Source organism: Rhincodon typus, unplaced genomic scaffold (assembly GCF_021869965.1).
Source record: "Rhincodon typus isolate 14 unplaced genomic scaffold, sRhiTyp1.1 hic_rhity00001323, whole genome shotgun sequence".
In the NCBI taxonomy this organism is placed as follows: domain Eukaryota; kingdom Metazoa; phylum Chordata; class Chondrichthyes; order Orectolobiformes; family Rhincodontidae; genus Rhincodon; species Rhincodon typus.
The window spans coordinates 2,439-19,372 of NW_025966961.1; the positions used below are offsets into that span (position 1 = coordinate 2,439).

The 16,934-nt window shown below is 44.8% G+C and overlaps 2 non-coding genes across 2 annotated transcripts; both read left to right on the forward strand.

Moving 5' to 3' along the window:
* The first annotated feature begins 309 nt into the window (after positions 1-309).
* Positions 310-382, forward strand: trnar-acg. Its single transcript has one exon. It is a non-coding gene; the product is annotated as a tRNA-Arg (tRNA).
* Positions 383-11,379: 10,997 nt separating this feature from the next.
* On the forward strand, positions 11,380-11,452 carry trnat-ugu. The gene has a single exon. It is a non-coding gene; the product is annotated as a tRNA-Thr (tRNA).
* The last annotated feature ends 5,482 nt before the right edge of the window (positions 11,453-16,934 follow it).

The window sequence follows — 16,934 nt, forward strand, 5'->3', positions numbered from 1 at the left end:
CGATGGTGTGATTAGGCTCGAGTTTTCCTCACGTAGTGGAGGGAAAACAGGAAAGTGGAGTTGAGATTTATTAGAACAGTAGGGATCTCATTGAATGGCTGAACGGACTGGATAGGGTGAATGGCAATTCCCTGAGGACAAACGTGTTTTCTTTGCCAGTGAAACTCGCCGCATCACAAAGTCGGGACCATTGAACTGAAGCAGTGACAGTGATGAACTTTGCTGGCTGTTCATGTTGTGACTGTTACCATTGCTACTCATGTCCATGTAAATACCATAACTGCAGTGTACAAGGCCGTATCACACAGGGGGCCAGTGGCGCAATGGGTAACGCGCCTGACTACGGATCAGGAGCGTGTAGGTTCGACTCCTACCTGGCTCAAGCTCTGTGTAGAAATTTATTACACCTCCCTGCTCTGAAGCCGAGACGACGTTTGACTTTCTGGAGGAACGAGAACCCTTTCACTATCTCCTATCAGTGAATGTCACCAATATCCCAGCCTCTTCAGAGAAGCTGAAACTGTCCCAACAGCTGCTCACGCTGACCTATTGCTTTCCCAAACCGACCGACCCAATCACTACAGCTCGGAGGAATATCAAAGAAACAAAACAAATCACCCAGTCTCAGCTTCAATGAACTTTAGAATCTCTTTGGGAAGGGATATCAGAGGAGAATGAAGGGTGAACTGTCGTACTGAACAGAAACAGTTCAGGCACCATTCCCATCTTTAAGAGGCTGGGGCGTTGATTCTCATGTTCTCGGGGGCATGAACTGATCCGAGACATTGAAAGGATTCCCGTCACAACTGCTTTACCTTTGCTGTTGTCCCTGTCAGGAACAATCAATCCTGTTTCCCTGACCGGGAATCACACCCAGGCCGCAGAGGTGAAAGTGCCAAATCCTAACCACTAGACCACAAGAGATGAGGGCAGAAGCACGTGAATTGTTTCTGAATGATGCAGCTTTTGACGTCTTTTCTCTTCCAAAATGATCGCATCGTCGAGTTTTTATCGGCCCATCAATCCCCGTTTCCAGCACTTGGCCTGTAGCCTTGTATGTTCTGCCGTTTCAAGTGTTCATCTCAATAATATTTTCCCTGTGACGTTTTAATCTCAAAAGTTACAATAAATGGGAGTGAAGTTTGAGATGGTAAAACAGTGTTCATGTCCCCTTCGGGGAACTGAACCTCATTTTCACCCGCAAACAGAAGCAATCAGAAACATTCCCATAAAAGTGACAGTAGCCTCAGGAGAGACCAACCTCCAGAAAGCAAGGATTTCACCCACCTGTCTTATATTGTTCAATTTCAAACTTCAAAATCAGACTCTGTTTACAGCAAAGAAAAGAATCATTCGGTCGCTTCCCTGTCCATGTTGCTGCCCCATTGCTTCCTCGTCACTCTGCAATTTATACTGCTCCACCTCATTCAAACTGCCAAACTGGAACATTCCTCACATCAGCTGCTTCCGAAAGACGTCTCTCAAACACCTGGAAGGACAAACAGGAATGTGGTATTTCAAACGCATTTCTGGCTGATGGAGGAAATGACATGGTGGCGTTAACACTGTTGCATCACAAATAATTTCAAACGACATTTAAAGAGCTCCTTTGGATGTTGGATGCAGCAGGTGGTGACAATTCTCGCAGGCCCCAGAAAGAAATGAACTCACAGCCACTCGGCGAATCACCAAACTACAGACCCAACACTGCAGGCATAGGTGTCCTCTGAGAGAGGGTCTCATGCATCAGAAACTGCAATGTAATAGATGACTGGATAGCCTGTGCATAATAGAGCAAGACAGTATAAAAAATAGTGTCGGTGGGCCCGCTGTGTTTCTGCGGTGTAGTGGTTATTACATTCGCCTCACAGCGCTGCTCCTTCATTAACCGAACAAGTTGTGTTTTTCCCACTTTTCGATAAATGTGAGCAGAGTTCGTCTTTATATTGCTGTTCTCATTACAACATATTACCGCTTCTAATTTAAAGACAAGGGTTTGGTTAAAAAGGTTCTAAAGACAAGGAGAATCTGCTGCATCCGTTGTCAAATTGAACAAAAGCTTTTTCGCCCGTTTCACACGAGAAGAACCGTTCATGAGGAATCAGTTTCTGTAAACTGTGTCCCAGAGATGGACAGGAAGCCGTGATTGAAGCTGCAGTGGCCGCTTTCTGCTGGCAGCGGGAAATTGGAGAGAGGGATCAAATCCCGCTGTTTGTCTCTATCTCACTCTGTGTGGAGCAGGGTAAGAGAGAGTCTTTGATGGGTGTGTTTTGAATTCAATCTTGTCATGGATTTTGCGTGGGTTAAATGGAAGGACTTGGAGCCTTAATTGCTTGACCAAAACAACTGAAGCACATGGTCTCGAGCCAGCATCTTTTTCAATTTACATCCTGATGCTGATCCGTTGAGCCACGGAAACGGGCGTCAACAAACTGCGCAAAATCCCCGAATGTGGAGGTGCCGGTGTTGGACTGGAGCAGACAAAGTCAGAAATCACTCGACGCTAGGTTATAGTCCAACTAGTTTATTTGAAAACACAAGCTTTCGGAGCCTCACTTCTTCATCAGATGTTAGTGAGAGAGGTGACAGACACAGAATTTATAACTAAAAGATCAAAGGGCCACAACACTCTCTGATTGGACAGTACGGTGTCATAGTCTGCGACTTGTCCCTCTCCCGGTGGAGTCGATGGTGAATCACTGACGGTGCTCGTTTAAACCCAAACCCATCATAGAGTTCTCGTTGGTGAAATGTAGGTACGTGGTTGGTATAATTGTTTGATCTGAAACCACAAAGGCAGTATCCCTGGGTGGTCTCGAGCCACAGCTCTTTCAGCCACTGGAGACACAGAAACTGGCGCCAACATGGCATGCAAAGTCCCCAAGTGGAGATCTGAGAAGGTGCTGTACAGCTGGAGCTCTCATTGTTTTCAGTACCTGTTGTCATTTTATTGCTTTCATCACTGAAACTGCCAGAAGCCCGAGGAATGATGTACACCCAATTACAAAATTGACCTTTCCTGGGGTATATCACAAACGATACTGCTAACGGCCGTGTTCGAACCCACAACTCATTAAATACTGGAGCTTAAATATGGTGCCTCAGACTGATCAGCCATGCTACCCTTTAAAATAGCAGCGGCAAAATAGTCATGACGAGTGTTAGCAGTAAATTAGAACATTTATCAATCTGATGAGCGTAAAGAAACTTCAAGCCTTTTTTTTTTAATTCCTCCCCTAGACGTGAGTACCTTCAGCATTTATTACAACGTCCCAATTGCCTCTGAGAAGATGGTGGGGAGCGGTTTGTTGCAATTGGATCAATCTGGCCAACTGGCCCGATACTGACTGAAGGAGCAGTTCAATCAACATTTCAATCATCCTCCACTTGATACCGACAGAGAGGCACTCAGATATGCCCACTAAGAGCAGCATGGTGGCTCAGTGGTTAGCACCGCTACCTCACAGCACCAGGTATCTGGGTTTGATTCCACCTTCGGGTGACTCTCTGTGTGGAGTTTGCACATTCTCCCCGTGCCTGCATGGGTGTGCTCCGGTTTCTTCGCACAGTCCCAAGATGTGCAGGCGAGGTGGATTGGCCATGCTACATAGCCCGTGGAGTTCAGCGATGTGCATATTAGGTGGGTTATAGAGGTAGGATGCTCCAAGGGCCAGTGTGGACTTGTTAAGCTGAAGGGCCTGCTTCCACACTGTATGGATTCTATGTAAAGGTCTGAGGAAATGACAATAACCCATAAACCAAGGGTGTCTCTCACTTGGCGAATAATTGAACCATTTTGGGACAGCAACATTCATTAACGTTTTGATTTGAAGCGAGTTGTAATTGTTAAAACAGGGACTGCTGTGTGAGTCCATTCAAACAGCAGGTAGAAAATCTGACCCATTAGCACCCACAATGAGCCTTCGAGCTCCAACTCTTGAGACAGATCCCATGTATTGCTTTCCAACATTTCACGTTCCTCGATTTTCCTCCTCTTTCACTCCAAAGCCTCTCTTCCGTGTTGTTCCTCGATCTATTGTCTGACTGGGATCTTCAGCTCTGATGTGAAAGTTGAACTCTCAGTCCACTGATTCTGCCAGAACTACTGTGACCATTTAGTTTTCAGACACTTTGCAAGTCACCTTCCTTCAGAAAATATGCACAAAACAAATAAGACATTATTCAGTGACCAGGGACGGTATTGTAGTCGAGACGAAGACACTGGAGCATCAGGCACGTAGTCCTGAATTCTTGCAGGTTGCTGAATCATGGGAGTTTCAACATCATTTCACATCAATCACTTTCCCCCCCAAGACACAACCAATGACTTACATGATTGAAGTGAATGTATCATTATCAACAATGTGGATGACACAAAAATAAGTAAGAAGCTAAATAATGAGTCAGAAGTCAGTAGTCCAACAGGTTTATTTGAAATCAAAAGCATTTGGAGAGCGGCTCCTTCGTCAGGTGACAGAAATCAACTTTAATGTAGCCTTTATTTCGAAGAGAATGGACAATTAATGTAGAGAGGGATTGTTACAGTTATACAATGTACAGGCAGAATACAGTGAACAGCTTTGGAACCCACATCTAAAGAAAGATACATTAGCATTGGGTCAGTGCAGTAAAGGTTCACCGCGTTCTCTGGTGTGTAGAGGGATTTTCGTGTGAGGAGAGATTGAATAGGTTGGGCCTGTACTTATTGGACTTTAAAAGAATGAGTGAAGACCGCATTGAAACAGTTAATATTCTGAGGGGGCTTGACAAGATAAATGTGTGGAGGATGTTTTCTCTGTGTGGAAGAGTTCAGGACCAGGGGGCATCATCTCAGTCTGAGGAGTCACCCACTTAGGACATAGAACATAGAACATAGAACATTACAGCGCAGTACAGGCCCTCCGGCCCTCGATGTTGCGCCGACCTGTGAAATCAATCTGAAGCCCATCTAACCTAAACAATTCCATTATCATCCGTATGTTTATCCAATGACCATTTAAACGCCCTTAAAGTTGGCGAGTCTACTACTTTTGCAGGCAGGGCATTCCACGCACTTACTACTCTCTGAGTAAAGAACCTACCTCTGACATCTGTCCTATATCTATCACCCCTCACTTTAAAGCTATGTCCCCTCGTGCTAGCCATCACCATCCGAGGAAAAAGGCTCCCACTGTCCACCTTATCAAATCCTCTGATCATCTTGACAGAGACGAGGAGGATTCATTTTCTCTCAGGGGCTATGAGTCTGTGGAATTCTTTACTACAGAGGGCTGTTAGGGTGGGTCGATAAGTATAATAAAAGCTCAAATATACATTTTTAATGATTAAGCATATGAAGGATTAAGTGGATAAGGCATGGAAGTGGCGTCTCTGGATGATCAGATTATCCATGATCTCGTGGGATGGGGGAGCAGATAGAATGGACCATATGGATCTTATTCAACGCGTCAAGCTTATCCGTTCTAATTATTTGTTTTTTTTCCTGGTTGTCATACATGATATCAATTTACCCACTCTCTGATTCGCTGCCTGCTTCTGTCCCGAATTTAACTCGACATCCCTCTGCCTGTAGAGTTCACAGACTAATTCGCTGCTTGGTGTAAATTCAGACTGATGGTGAATCCAAGCTTTAAATGGAAAGCAAGTGGTGCGAATGTAAGACAGAAAGTGATAAGCTTACAGATGGCAGTACAAATGACAGAGGGCACTGATCTCCCTGTTTTTCCAATATATTAGTTACAAGAATGTGCCCAGTGCCCATTATCTTCTTCCACTGTTTCCAATCTTGTGCACTTTGTAAACCTTTGGAATGGTGCATATTTTAACACATGTTCAAATGTGAGGAAAGGGCTTTATTTTCTTTATTTCTTAATAATACTTGTAAATGCGACAGCTGTTCTGTTTCGAGCAGTGAGCGATAACATTCTCCAAAGTGAAAATCTAAGTTCCAGAAATGTTGTACAGTTCATACTTCTTTACCGAAGCAGAACCAAGCACAGTTTCTCACAGGTGCATTACATTTGTTCCTCGACCAAGTCTCACGAGGTAGATTCAGCTTTACATTGATGTTTGTTTTGATGGATGGGCTATCAGCATCTGGTGGGAAATTGATATTGTAACCGGGCATACCCGAATAGTTAAGAAAATGTACGAGCCGGATAGGGATCCTCGAAGCCTTTCCCTGTGCCTTCGCTGTTGTGTTGCAGTAGCAACATCGGAAGATGTCATTTCTGAGCTAACAGCTCGTCATGGTCTTAGGTGCTGGATTGAGGTTCCAGTCTCTGAGGAGGCGTAGGTTGTGCGGAAGCATGGTCGGGATGAGCTGCGTTTAAGTTGAACGCAACCAAATGTCTTTGTTGCTCGCAAACTGATCTTTGATGTGGGACAGCACAGATTCTCCATCGGGCCAGCGTCCAGGCCATGTTTCCATGGTACAGTGGCATGGATTGCCCCCAGCATGATATCGGGAAAAGCAGGCTGCGCTGCTGCTTCATGTTCCAGGCAAGTTACGTTGTTCATCCTTTTCACTGAGAGCGAATAGAGATTGTTGTACCACTGCTGCTGTGAAATCAAATCCTGCATGAATTCTAATCGCAGTTATTTGCTGTTGTGGCGAAAAGGAGAGTAATTTCGATGGAAAGTTTTGTTAATTTTCTCTCATTTCCTTCATTTCTGCCCTGGAGAAGGGAACTGATGAGCTGCCTTCTCGATCCGCTGCAATCATTGCCGTGCAGGCACACCCGCATTGTTGATCAGAAGGGAAACCCAGCCCTTCGAGACTGTGATTGCTAATTGTCACTTTTCATGGGTCATTCTAATTCTGTTCTGTTTTTTCCCTTATTTGAGCACTTTTCGGAAAGTGGCGTTGGACTAAACTCCCAGTATAATTGAAAGCGCAGTTTGGAATTGCCCCGCTGCCACTTGTGTGAGCAGTTCGTGACACAGACAAGTCGAGGTGTCCCACAGACAGCATTCATGCTTTGCTGTGTCTGCAACTGCATTCGCCTTGTCATTTTTGCTTTGGTTGCGCGTTAAGAGCTGTCTGTTTGGGGATTCGCTCGATACCTGAGGAGCTAACATGGTTACCTTCTTGCAGCCAAAATTCTCACTGAGAACTTGTCACGGAGAATGGTCATCGGGGTTAAAAGCAAAGTAGCCCTTTCGTCTCAGGGTGGTCTTAACCCACCAACTTTTCAGTTAATAGCCGAATGCGCTAACCGATTGCGCCACAGAGACAGGCTCCCGCAGCCTACGCAAACAAATGATTAAACTGGGGGTTAGCAACTGTAGCATCGTCAGGATGGACAGCACGTAAACAGATACTTCGGTGCACCTTGTCCATGCCGACCAGATATCCGAAATTAATTTAGCCCCATTTGCCAGCATTTGGCCCTTATCCCTCTAAACCCTTCCGATTCATGCAATCATCCAGATGCCTTTGAAATGTTGTCATTTCACCAGCCTCCACAACTTCCTCCGTCAGTTCATTCCATACACGCACCACCTTCTGCGTGAAAAATGCCCCTCAGCTCCCATTTTATTTTTCCCCTCTCACCTTAAATATATTCCCTGTAGTTTTGGACTGGCCCAGCCGGTGAAAAAAGACCTCGACCATTCACCCTGTTCATAGCCCTCATGACTTTATAAACTTCTCTAACTTCACGACATTGCAGGGAAATTTTGCCAGGCCCATTCAGCTTCACCCTACAGTCAAAACCGCGCAACCCTGGCAAGAGCCTGATTGACAGATTTCTACAGGCTGGAAACATCAAAGGCTCAGGGAACACTGTAGGAAAATGCTGAAAATGTGCACAGCAGTAATTAATCCAGTTTAGCACTCCGTACTTCAGTAATTTCCTCAAAAAAGTCAGGAACCACTTGGGAAAAGAATCATATAATCCCAGTTCACAGCCGATTTGCCAACCGATAAGGTATAATTGGAAATATTCAGTGTGTGTCGCTCCAGTGGCGTAGTTGGTTAGCCCGCAGTATTTATATGACTGTGTCGAGGCGTGTGTAATGCCGAGGTTGTGAGTCCAAGTCTCTGCTGGCGCAGTTTTAATTTGTCGTGGGATAAGACGCTAAGGAGCATAGTCAATTTTGAACAAAGTTTATGGGAAATTGCCAGGTTCTGAGGGTTTGGAAATGACTCAACGATCGACAAACGTCTTGGAAATGTTCGAAATGTCAAAAAATATTTGCGGAGAGAGAATAAAAGATGATTATTTTTCAGATCGCAAACACTTCTCATATGGCTATTCAAAATTGAATTAAGTTGCGGGAAAAAGCTGTTTAACTCGCTTCAATTCAATTTGATGCAAACTCCACAGGTCATTGAAACATTCAAAAAAGGAATTTGATTTATCTCATTGAAACGTGCGAATGTTACATTCAACTTTGTTCAGAATTTTTATCAGCTTAAAATAAAGAACTGCTGAGAGGAAGGGAGGGTTCAAAATGCAAAGAGACAGAGCCTTGTTTGTGGATTTCTTGGGTGGAGTTCGGAAAGTATGAAATGTTCCGAACATCATCGGAATGTGGTCGAATCATTAAGGCACCATTTTAAAGCGGGAATTGTGCCTCTGAGCGACGGTTTCCTTCCGACTCGAGAGGGTCTAATTTTACTTTTTAATTGAAAAAATGTTCAGTTTCATTTATAGTTCTTCACGGAGAATGAATTGCCGATCTTATTCAGCTGCACGTGTACAATAAATTTCTTTAGACGTGAAGTCAAAGAAATTCGAAACTATTCCCCAACCGCCCACAGACTATGTCTCACTGTTAAGGTGCCTCCTTAGGGACCTTGGGGTGCAGGTACATAATTCTTTGAAGTTTACACCACATATGGACAGAGGGGTTAAACAGGCTTTTAGCACGCCTGCCTTCATTGCTCAATCGTTTCAATTTAGTAGTTGGGAAAGTCATATTGAGGTTGTACAGGATGTTGGTGAGTCCTCTTCTGGAATACTGTGTGCAGTTTCGGTCGCACAGTTGCAGGAGGCATATTATTAAGCTGGCAAGTGTTAAGAAGAGGTTTACCAGGATGTTGCCTGCTACGGAAGGTTTGATTTATAAAGCAAGGTTGGATAGACTTGGACTATTTTCGCTGGTGCTTCAGAGCTTGAGAGGCGACTTGATAGAAGTTTATAAAACAGTGAGACGTGGAGATAGTACTAATGGTAGTTGTCTTTTCCCGAGGATGGGAGACTTCAAGACTCGGGGACAGTTTTAAGTTGAGAGGAGATAAACTTAAGAAAAAAAAGATACGAGAGGCAAACTTTGGAATGACTGTGAATAAAACGATGGCAAGTTCCAGCAGAGAAACGGGTGGCAGAGAAACGGGTGACAGCAAAGCAGGCACGAACGTGTTTCGTTTGCCAGGGAAATTCACCGCTTCACAAAGTGGAGAACATTGAAGTGCAGCAGTGACGGCGATTATTTTGCTGGATATTCACCTTGCGAATGCTTTTTCAGCCAGTATCCCTGAATACATCACAAGTCGACAGGATGAAAGCTGCAGCAAGACGTGTGGAGCCAGTGGTGTAATTGATACGGCGTCTGACTTTGGTTTGGAAGATTGAAATGTTGTATCCTCCCTCGCTCGAGTGAAGTTGACAGTTTTTCGACCATTGCAAATTGACAGATGCTTCCGAAGAGGAATGTGCGCCCAGCGCTGTTTTTGTCAGATTCTCAGCAGCTGAAGTGATTGGATCGCTGGGTTTTGGAAATTGAAAATTGAAATTGAAAGGTAAATGAGTAACATGAGTGTGGGGCTACTTCAACTCACTGTCTACTTCATATCCCAGCTCATGGCAACGGTACCCATTGTCAGGAGAAACTGCTTGTGTTCCACATAAAGCTGCCTTTTGTCGGGGAACCTTGTGTACGGCGGGAGAAGCGGGTCGAACAATGTGTGAAAATCACAAAGACTGACACTGAGTCACACATTAAACGGTATAGTTGATGTTGTTAACTTGCTCGCCCAGCTGGCTTGTTTCCGTTCAGACGTTTCGTCACCATGCTAGGTAACATCATGAGTGAGACTTCCGATGAAGCGATGTTCTACTCCACTTGGAATTTATACTGTCCGGTCTGTTGCGGTGAGTTCTGTCATTTCCCGTTCTGTTCTGTATGGGTTGTGTATATTGGGTCCAATTCTATATGTTTGCTGATTGCATTATGGATTGAGAACCATGCCTTTAGGAATTCCCATTTGTGTCTATATTTGGTTTGGGCTACTACGGTTATGTTGTCCCAGTTAAACTGATGGCCTTCATTATCCGAGTGTACTGATATTAGGGAAAGTTCGTCGTGTCATTTTGCTGCTAGCTGAAGTTCATGTATTCCGATGGCTCGTTTCCTTCCTGTCTCTCTGGTATAATGTTTGTGGCAATCGTTGCACGGTATTTTGTAAACTATGTCGGTTCTGCATGTCGTGGGAATGGGGTCTTTAATCCTTGTGAGTGTTTGTCGTAGCATGCGTTGGGCTTGTGTGCTACAGTAATTCCTAGTGGTCAGTTCTGATACGTTCTTGATGTATGGCAGTGTAGCCAGTGTGTTAGGGCATAATGTGTCCTCTGCGTGTTGCTATTTAGTAGGCACCTGCGGATGAAATTGCAGGGATATCCGTTCAAAGCAAAGATTTTGTATTGGTGTTCTTCCTCTTTCTGTATAGTTCTGGGTCGTGGCAATGAGTGGTGGCCCGTTTAAACATTGTCCCGACACAGCTTAGTTTGTGGACCACTGAGCTGAGTTAGTTGCCAAATTAAAAGTTTCTGAACCCCTCGAGGCACTGAACCGAGTTGTGATGTGCAAAGGACAACACACAAAGGAGAGTCCTTGTGTGATTGATCCAATGTGATCTGTATACCAGGGTTAACAGTGAAGACTGGTCTTCAGCACTCACATTTAGCCTGGCTCCACTCGGCCCACAGTCAACTCTCACAAACTACCATTGCACTTCACTTTTCCTGACCTCCCCTCTATTCTTGTTTTAAACTGATTACACGTCAGGCAGTTGCTGCTGGCATTGCAGATGTGGAACTGTAACATGGAGTGAATCGATTTTGACTGGTCAATGACATAATTCTGCTTCTAAAGATCAGTCAATATTTCGTATTTATTCCTGTAAATGTTAACCATTAACAGGCTATGGCAGTGAAAGCACTGGATCATAATCACTGGACTACCAGGAAAGATCTGTTTATGTCACTCAGGACACTCTGATTCGGCCTTGCATTCTCCCGTCCTTCTGCACGTGATGCCCCTCTGCTCTGTTTCGGTTTTGTTCCGTCTTGGTTCATAAAACACAAGGTCTCCAATTATCTATTACTTTGTCGTTTCTAATACATGAGATCCTCTTTCCAAATTTGTCTGCCTGGCTCCGTGGCTCAGTGGTTAGAGCACTGGTCTTGTAAATACCAGGTCGTGAGTTCGAGTCTCACTGGGGCCTGTTGTATACTCGCTCCTTCCAAATCAACAAGAACCCGTCCAATCTTATCTGAAATTATGGCAACACCATTTCCTCCACAGGCGAGAAATGTGTTTGAAATTCCACTTTCCTGTTTGTCCGACCACATACTTGAGGAAAGTGGGTTCGGAATAGCAAGAAGCAGCTGGCATGAGCGACGTTTGACCAGAAGAGCGAGGTCAAGCAGGAAAACTGCAGAGTGACAGGTGAACAGCGGGGGAGGAACACAAACCCACGGCAGCCGCCGAGTTCTTCCTTTGGTTGCTGTAAACAGATTCTAGTTTTGAAGTCTGAAATGGGACAATAGAGCCAAGTGAGTGAAATTCTGCTTTCTGGGGGTTGCTCTCTCCTAAAGCCTCTGGAACTCTCGGTGGAAGGTGTCCTTGTTTGTTTCCTTCTGTGTGTGAAAATGAGGTTCACTTTCCCGACGGGGCATGAACACAGTTTTCCCATCTTAAACTTCAGTCTCATTGGTAGTGATGCGTGAGATTAAAATGTTACAGGGAAAATGACATTGAAATGAACACTTGAAACATGACAGCACACAAGGCTAAAAGGCCAAGTGATGGAAACTGGGATGATCGGCCTCTTTCCATACTGTAAAAACTCAATGATGCGATCATTTTGCAGGAGCAACTGATTACCAATGAAATAAAAGCCGGAAGCTGTGTTATTAAGAAATGATGCAAGTCTACTTGTTCCCAGGTGGTCTAGTGGTAAGGGTACAGTAGTTTCACCACTGTTGCCTGGACTCGAGCCCTGGTCAGGGAGTGAGGATTTACTGTCCTCACAATAACAGCAGCAAAGGCCGAGCAGTGCCTGGAGGGAATCCTTTTAATGTCTCGGATCAATGAATGTCCTGGCCCCTTAAAGAAGGGAAGGTAGTTTAACTGTCTCTACTCAGTCGGACAGTTCACCCTTCATGTGCCTCTGATTCCCAGTTCTAGAGATTCACAAAGTTGAGACGAGTGGATTTTTTTTAAAAATTCTGTTTCCTTTCCATTCCAAGGAGCTGCAGTGGTTGAGTGGTTTGGGAAGTTAAAAGGTACCAAATGGCAGTGTATGGGACTACTTCAGCTTCCACTCCTCTGATGACGCTGGGACACTGACTCCAATGTTCTCAGTAACATTTACTGATGTGAGGCAGTGAAACAATTCCTGCAGATCAGATTCAAACAGGGCATCAGAACAGTGAGAAAGATGAGCTTGGATTTTTAAAGAAGTTGCAAATTGTGCTTCAGCCACAGAGACAGGGAGAGTGACGTCATTAACCCATGGCGTCATTCCCGTGCAGAAAGAAGCCGTTCAGCCCATTGAATCCACGGCGACTTTCTGTCGCTTGCATCTCTCTGAGGTTATTCACAATTGGTGATATCTATTCTAATAATGGTCAAATGTGTCTGTGCCGTGATGCTGTCTCCAACATGATTATCGTCTTGATATTCATGTCTGAAACAGTGTGTGCAGTTACTGCAGGTCTTGGTAAAAAAAAACTGGAAGTAATAAGTTCCAACGACCCCAGTTTCGTCCCAACTGAGAGAAAACCAACGGTGAACAGGAGAAAACTGCTGAGATCTTGCCAAGTATGTCACCTCACCTGTGTACCAATATGAAGGACATAGCACAGACACCTCCCCCTCCCGCAAACCATACTTGCGAGGTGTAGTAGATGATGGCTTCGATCCATGAACCTCTGGGTTACGAGCCCATCATGCTCCCGCTGCGCCACTCTGCTTGGTAGCGTAGTGTGCTTTTCAGGCTTTTCATTTGGCGTGGGGCATGTACCTTCAAGAATGAATTTTTAAAAAATCATTGTTGTTGTGTAATACCCTGTTGCGCAGATGTGTCTCGCCTGTGTAAACATAACCTTTGTCTAATGCCCCACATTCTGTTACTCCCACATTCAGATTTCACTCAGAATCACAAAATTTGTCACAACACAGATGGAGGCCATGCAGCCCACCTTATCTGTGCCGCTCTCCACAATGAGCAAATGAGTGTCATTTCATGGAATTCTCTTGCCTTCTCTGTGTAACTCTGCCCATTGTTATTTGTGACATAACCATCAAATTTCCTTTTGTGTTGATTGAATCTGCGTCTTTAGTTCTGTTAGACAGCGTTTTAGTGACCCTGCCACCCTCTGTTCAAAATTTCAGCTTTCTGTTCCCCAAAGAGAGCTTTCCCAACTTTCCCATCTAACTTCATTACGGACATTCCTCATACACAGTACCATTCACGTGAATCTGTTCAACGCTGTCTCCAATCACTTCGCATTCCCGCTTCCGCAAGTTACACGTCCTGAACTGAGCAATAATGCGGCTGGAATTTTCACTCAGAGTCAGAATGCGTGGGCAAACAACTTGAAACACTTGTTTTTAATTTGAACAAGCATTCTCTTTGGCCGTGTTCACTGCAATGGTACTTCTGTCTCATCCCCACTTCAGGCAACCCGACCTCATTTCACGAAGCTGGTTTTTTCGGAAAGCTCTTTGGGCATTGTGGCAAAAGAGATATAAAGCAGTGGGGCTCGTCTGGTACTTGACCGCGGGACCTTTCGCATGTCATCATTATATAGTACCCTACGCGAAAATCATACCCGCAGACCAACGAGCCACACGCATGGGGGCGAGAAAGGGTACATGATGGAATAGTGATAGTTTCGTTGGCGTGTGAATCCAGAGATCCGGATAACGTTCTGGGGACTCGGGTTCAAAACCACGGCAGATGGTGGAATTCGAATAGAATAAATATCTAGAATTAAGAATCTAATAATGACTGTGAATCGATTGTTGGAGAAACCACATCTGGTTCACTAATGCCCTTTAGGAAAGGAAACTGCCATCTTTTCCTGGTCTGGCCTACTTGTGACTCCAGACCCATAGGCAATATGGTTGACCATGTGTCTGAGTAATTGGGGGTGGGCAATAAATGTTGGCCTAGCCAATGACGCCGTCATCCCGTGAATGAATATCCAATGAACGAAATTTTAAAAATAATACTCGCCACATAGATCCTGAGGGATCTCAGGCTAAACTCGATCTCAACAAAATCAGACTACCTCAGTGAAGAATGGAGCAAGATACAGAACTCCAGGGATCGCCTGGAATTCGAACGCGAGAGCTGTTCCTATTTACTCCATCCACATGGAACAGAATTATATCCCGAGACCAATGAACCAGCAACAGCTCAGACCCGTTAACACTGAAGCAGCACTGAGTTTTAACAACAGCTTATTCCCATTCTGAACCCCCGCTCCAAGGAGGCTCAGTTGGCACTATTCCCCCGGGGCTACGCTGTCTCCATTGACGGCTGGAGTAAACAATCTTTCACTGGCAGGCCGTGCTGGAGGAGAACAACACGAATGCGCTCTTCAGCTCCCTGCCAAACATGGACTTGCAGGACAGGGGAGGGGTGTGGTGGGAGTGGGAGGTATGGTAAGTGTGGAAGGCTGTGCAAAAGGGAGATTGAGCATGCAGAGAAACTAACATTCTGTTGGGAACCTTGTCCAAATTACCACATCTGACACAGCGCGAAAAATTCAGAGTTGTTGGGAAAGATAGAATCTCTCCCAATCATTGGGATCTGTGTCTGTGTCGTTCTCAATGTCACAGGAAGGGCGCAGCTGTCTGATTCAGCATGGGGTGCTACTGAAGGGAGTCCTGTCTCTCAGACACACTGCACCTGATGTGTGTAAATTTCAGCACATTTTCCCCAGCTCACAGAATCGATTTTATTATTCAAATAATCTCAGAGCGACAGAGAACGGGGCAAGGCAATTCATCTCGACAGCTCCTGTGGAGAAGTGGAATGTGTGAGAGCGGACAATCTTTACCAGTGCATAGTTTCAGCATTTACAACCTTGGCCCGTGTGGCAATAAAATCAGTTTGAGAGATTGATTCAAACACAGATAGCAGGAAACAGGTGAGACAGTTTATCGTGTGCCTGAAAGCCAGTAAGTCCTACCTGTGTCCTTCCTCACGTCTTCATATCCCAGTAAACCCAGTCCTTGTCTTTTATAATGTTTTTATATCCAAGTAAATGCTATCCATGTTTGTTCTAATACCTTATATCCCAGTCAACCCTGACTTGTGAAAGGATGCTGGGCCGCTCAACCCAAATTCAATGCATCAATTCTCTCCCCTGTGCTGTGCAATTTCATTCGTGCTGCAGGAAGGGTCTTTGCAGCTCCAGCAGTCCCATCTGCATCGCTTTGCTCTGTGTCTCCCTCAGCTTCCTGCTTCCTGCGAACACTTCAATTCGGAAGAAACGTGTCAATGTACTTTCATTCCACACGGACACAAGTTGCAAACATTAAGCCCGCCTCACCGTTCACTGAGATCATGAATGACCTTTTGCTTCGACATCATGTTTCTGCACTATCCCCTGAGCTCTTGATGATTTTAATCTGCAGCAATCTATCAATGTCAGTCTTTTACAGACTCAATACAGACATTCATAACCTCTGGAGCCACGAATTGCAAAGATTCTCCCCATTCTGACTTCCCTAATAACAGTCCACTCTTTAGTAAGTATGCCTATTGCGTGTCTGGAGCTCTCTAGCGCAACTTGTTTTCTGCTTTTCGTGTAGTCTGTTGTATGGCGTTGCAATCGTATAGTTGTTGGATTTTGCATTATGATCACAGTAACCTTTGCAATCACTGCTGTTCCATTTTTTTTCCCCTCTTAGCGTGATTTAAAAGAACACAGTGAGGGATCGATTAATATTGCAAGAAGGCACACAGAAAGAAGCGTGTAAAATGCGAGATTGTGAAATCAAAACTCATCCTGAGCGGTTTTTATTAAAATGGACCATTATTTCTTGGAGCATCAGGCTCAGGAAAATGCAGAGCGATGTTAAACCAAATGGACTTCTTTCGAAAAGGCCAGTTTTATGGCGTTCTGCATTGATCAGCTCATTTGTGAGTTTTGCCTCATTTTAGGATTTTGGAATCGTCTGCCCCGTTCACAATTCCGTGTCATTAACAAATGTCCAGGAAAGGGGTGGTCCCAGTACTGGCTCCTGATTTCTTGTCTTCAGTTTTGCCAAATCTCCGAGCAGCTTTCTGAAAACGCAGCTCCGCTAAATGAGGTCGGACTACGTGAAGGAGGGATGGGGCAGAGCTACCAGTGCAGGGAACACGGCAAGGGAATCACTCAAGGGGAAAACAAATGTTTCAGAATGCACGCAATCCGACTCTGATGTTTCGTGAATGTTGTGATTCTGCGTGAAATCCGAGTTCGAACAGAATGTGGGAAGTTACACAAAGGTTATGTTTACACAGCCGGGTAAATGTTACAGAACATCAGTGGTGGTCTTTAAACATCATCCTCGAATGCACGTGTCACATGCCAGATGAAAAGCCCAATATTTGTCTGAAAGCCCAGTACTCTATGCTAGTAGAATGGTGCAGTGTGAGCATGCTGCGCCCGTTCGGTTAAAAATCACTAGATTTTAAACCACCC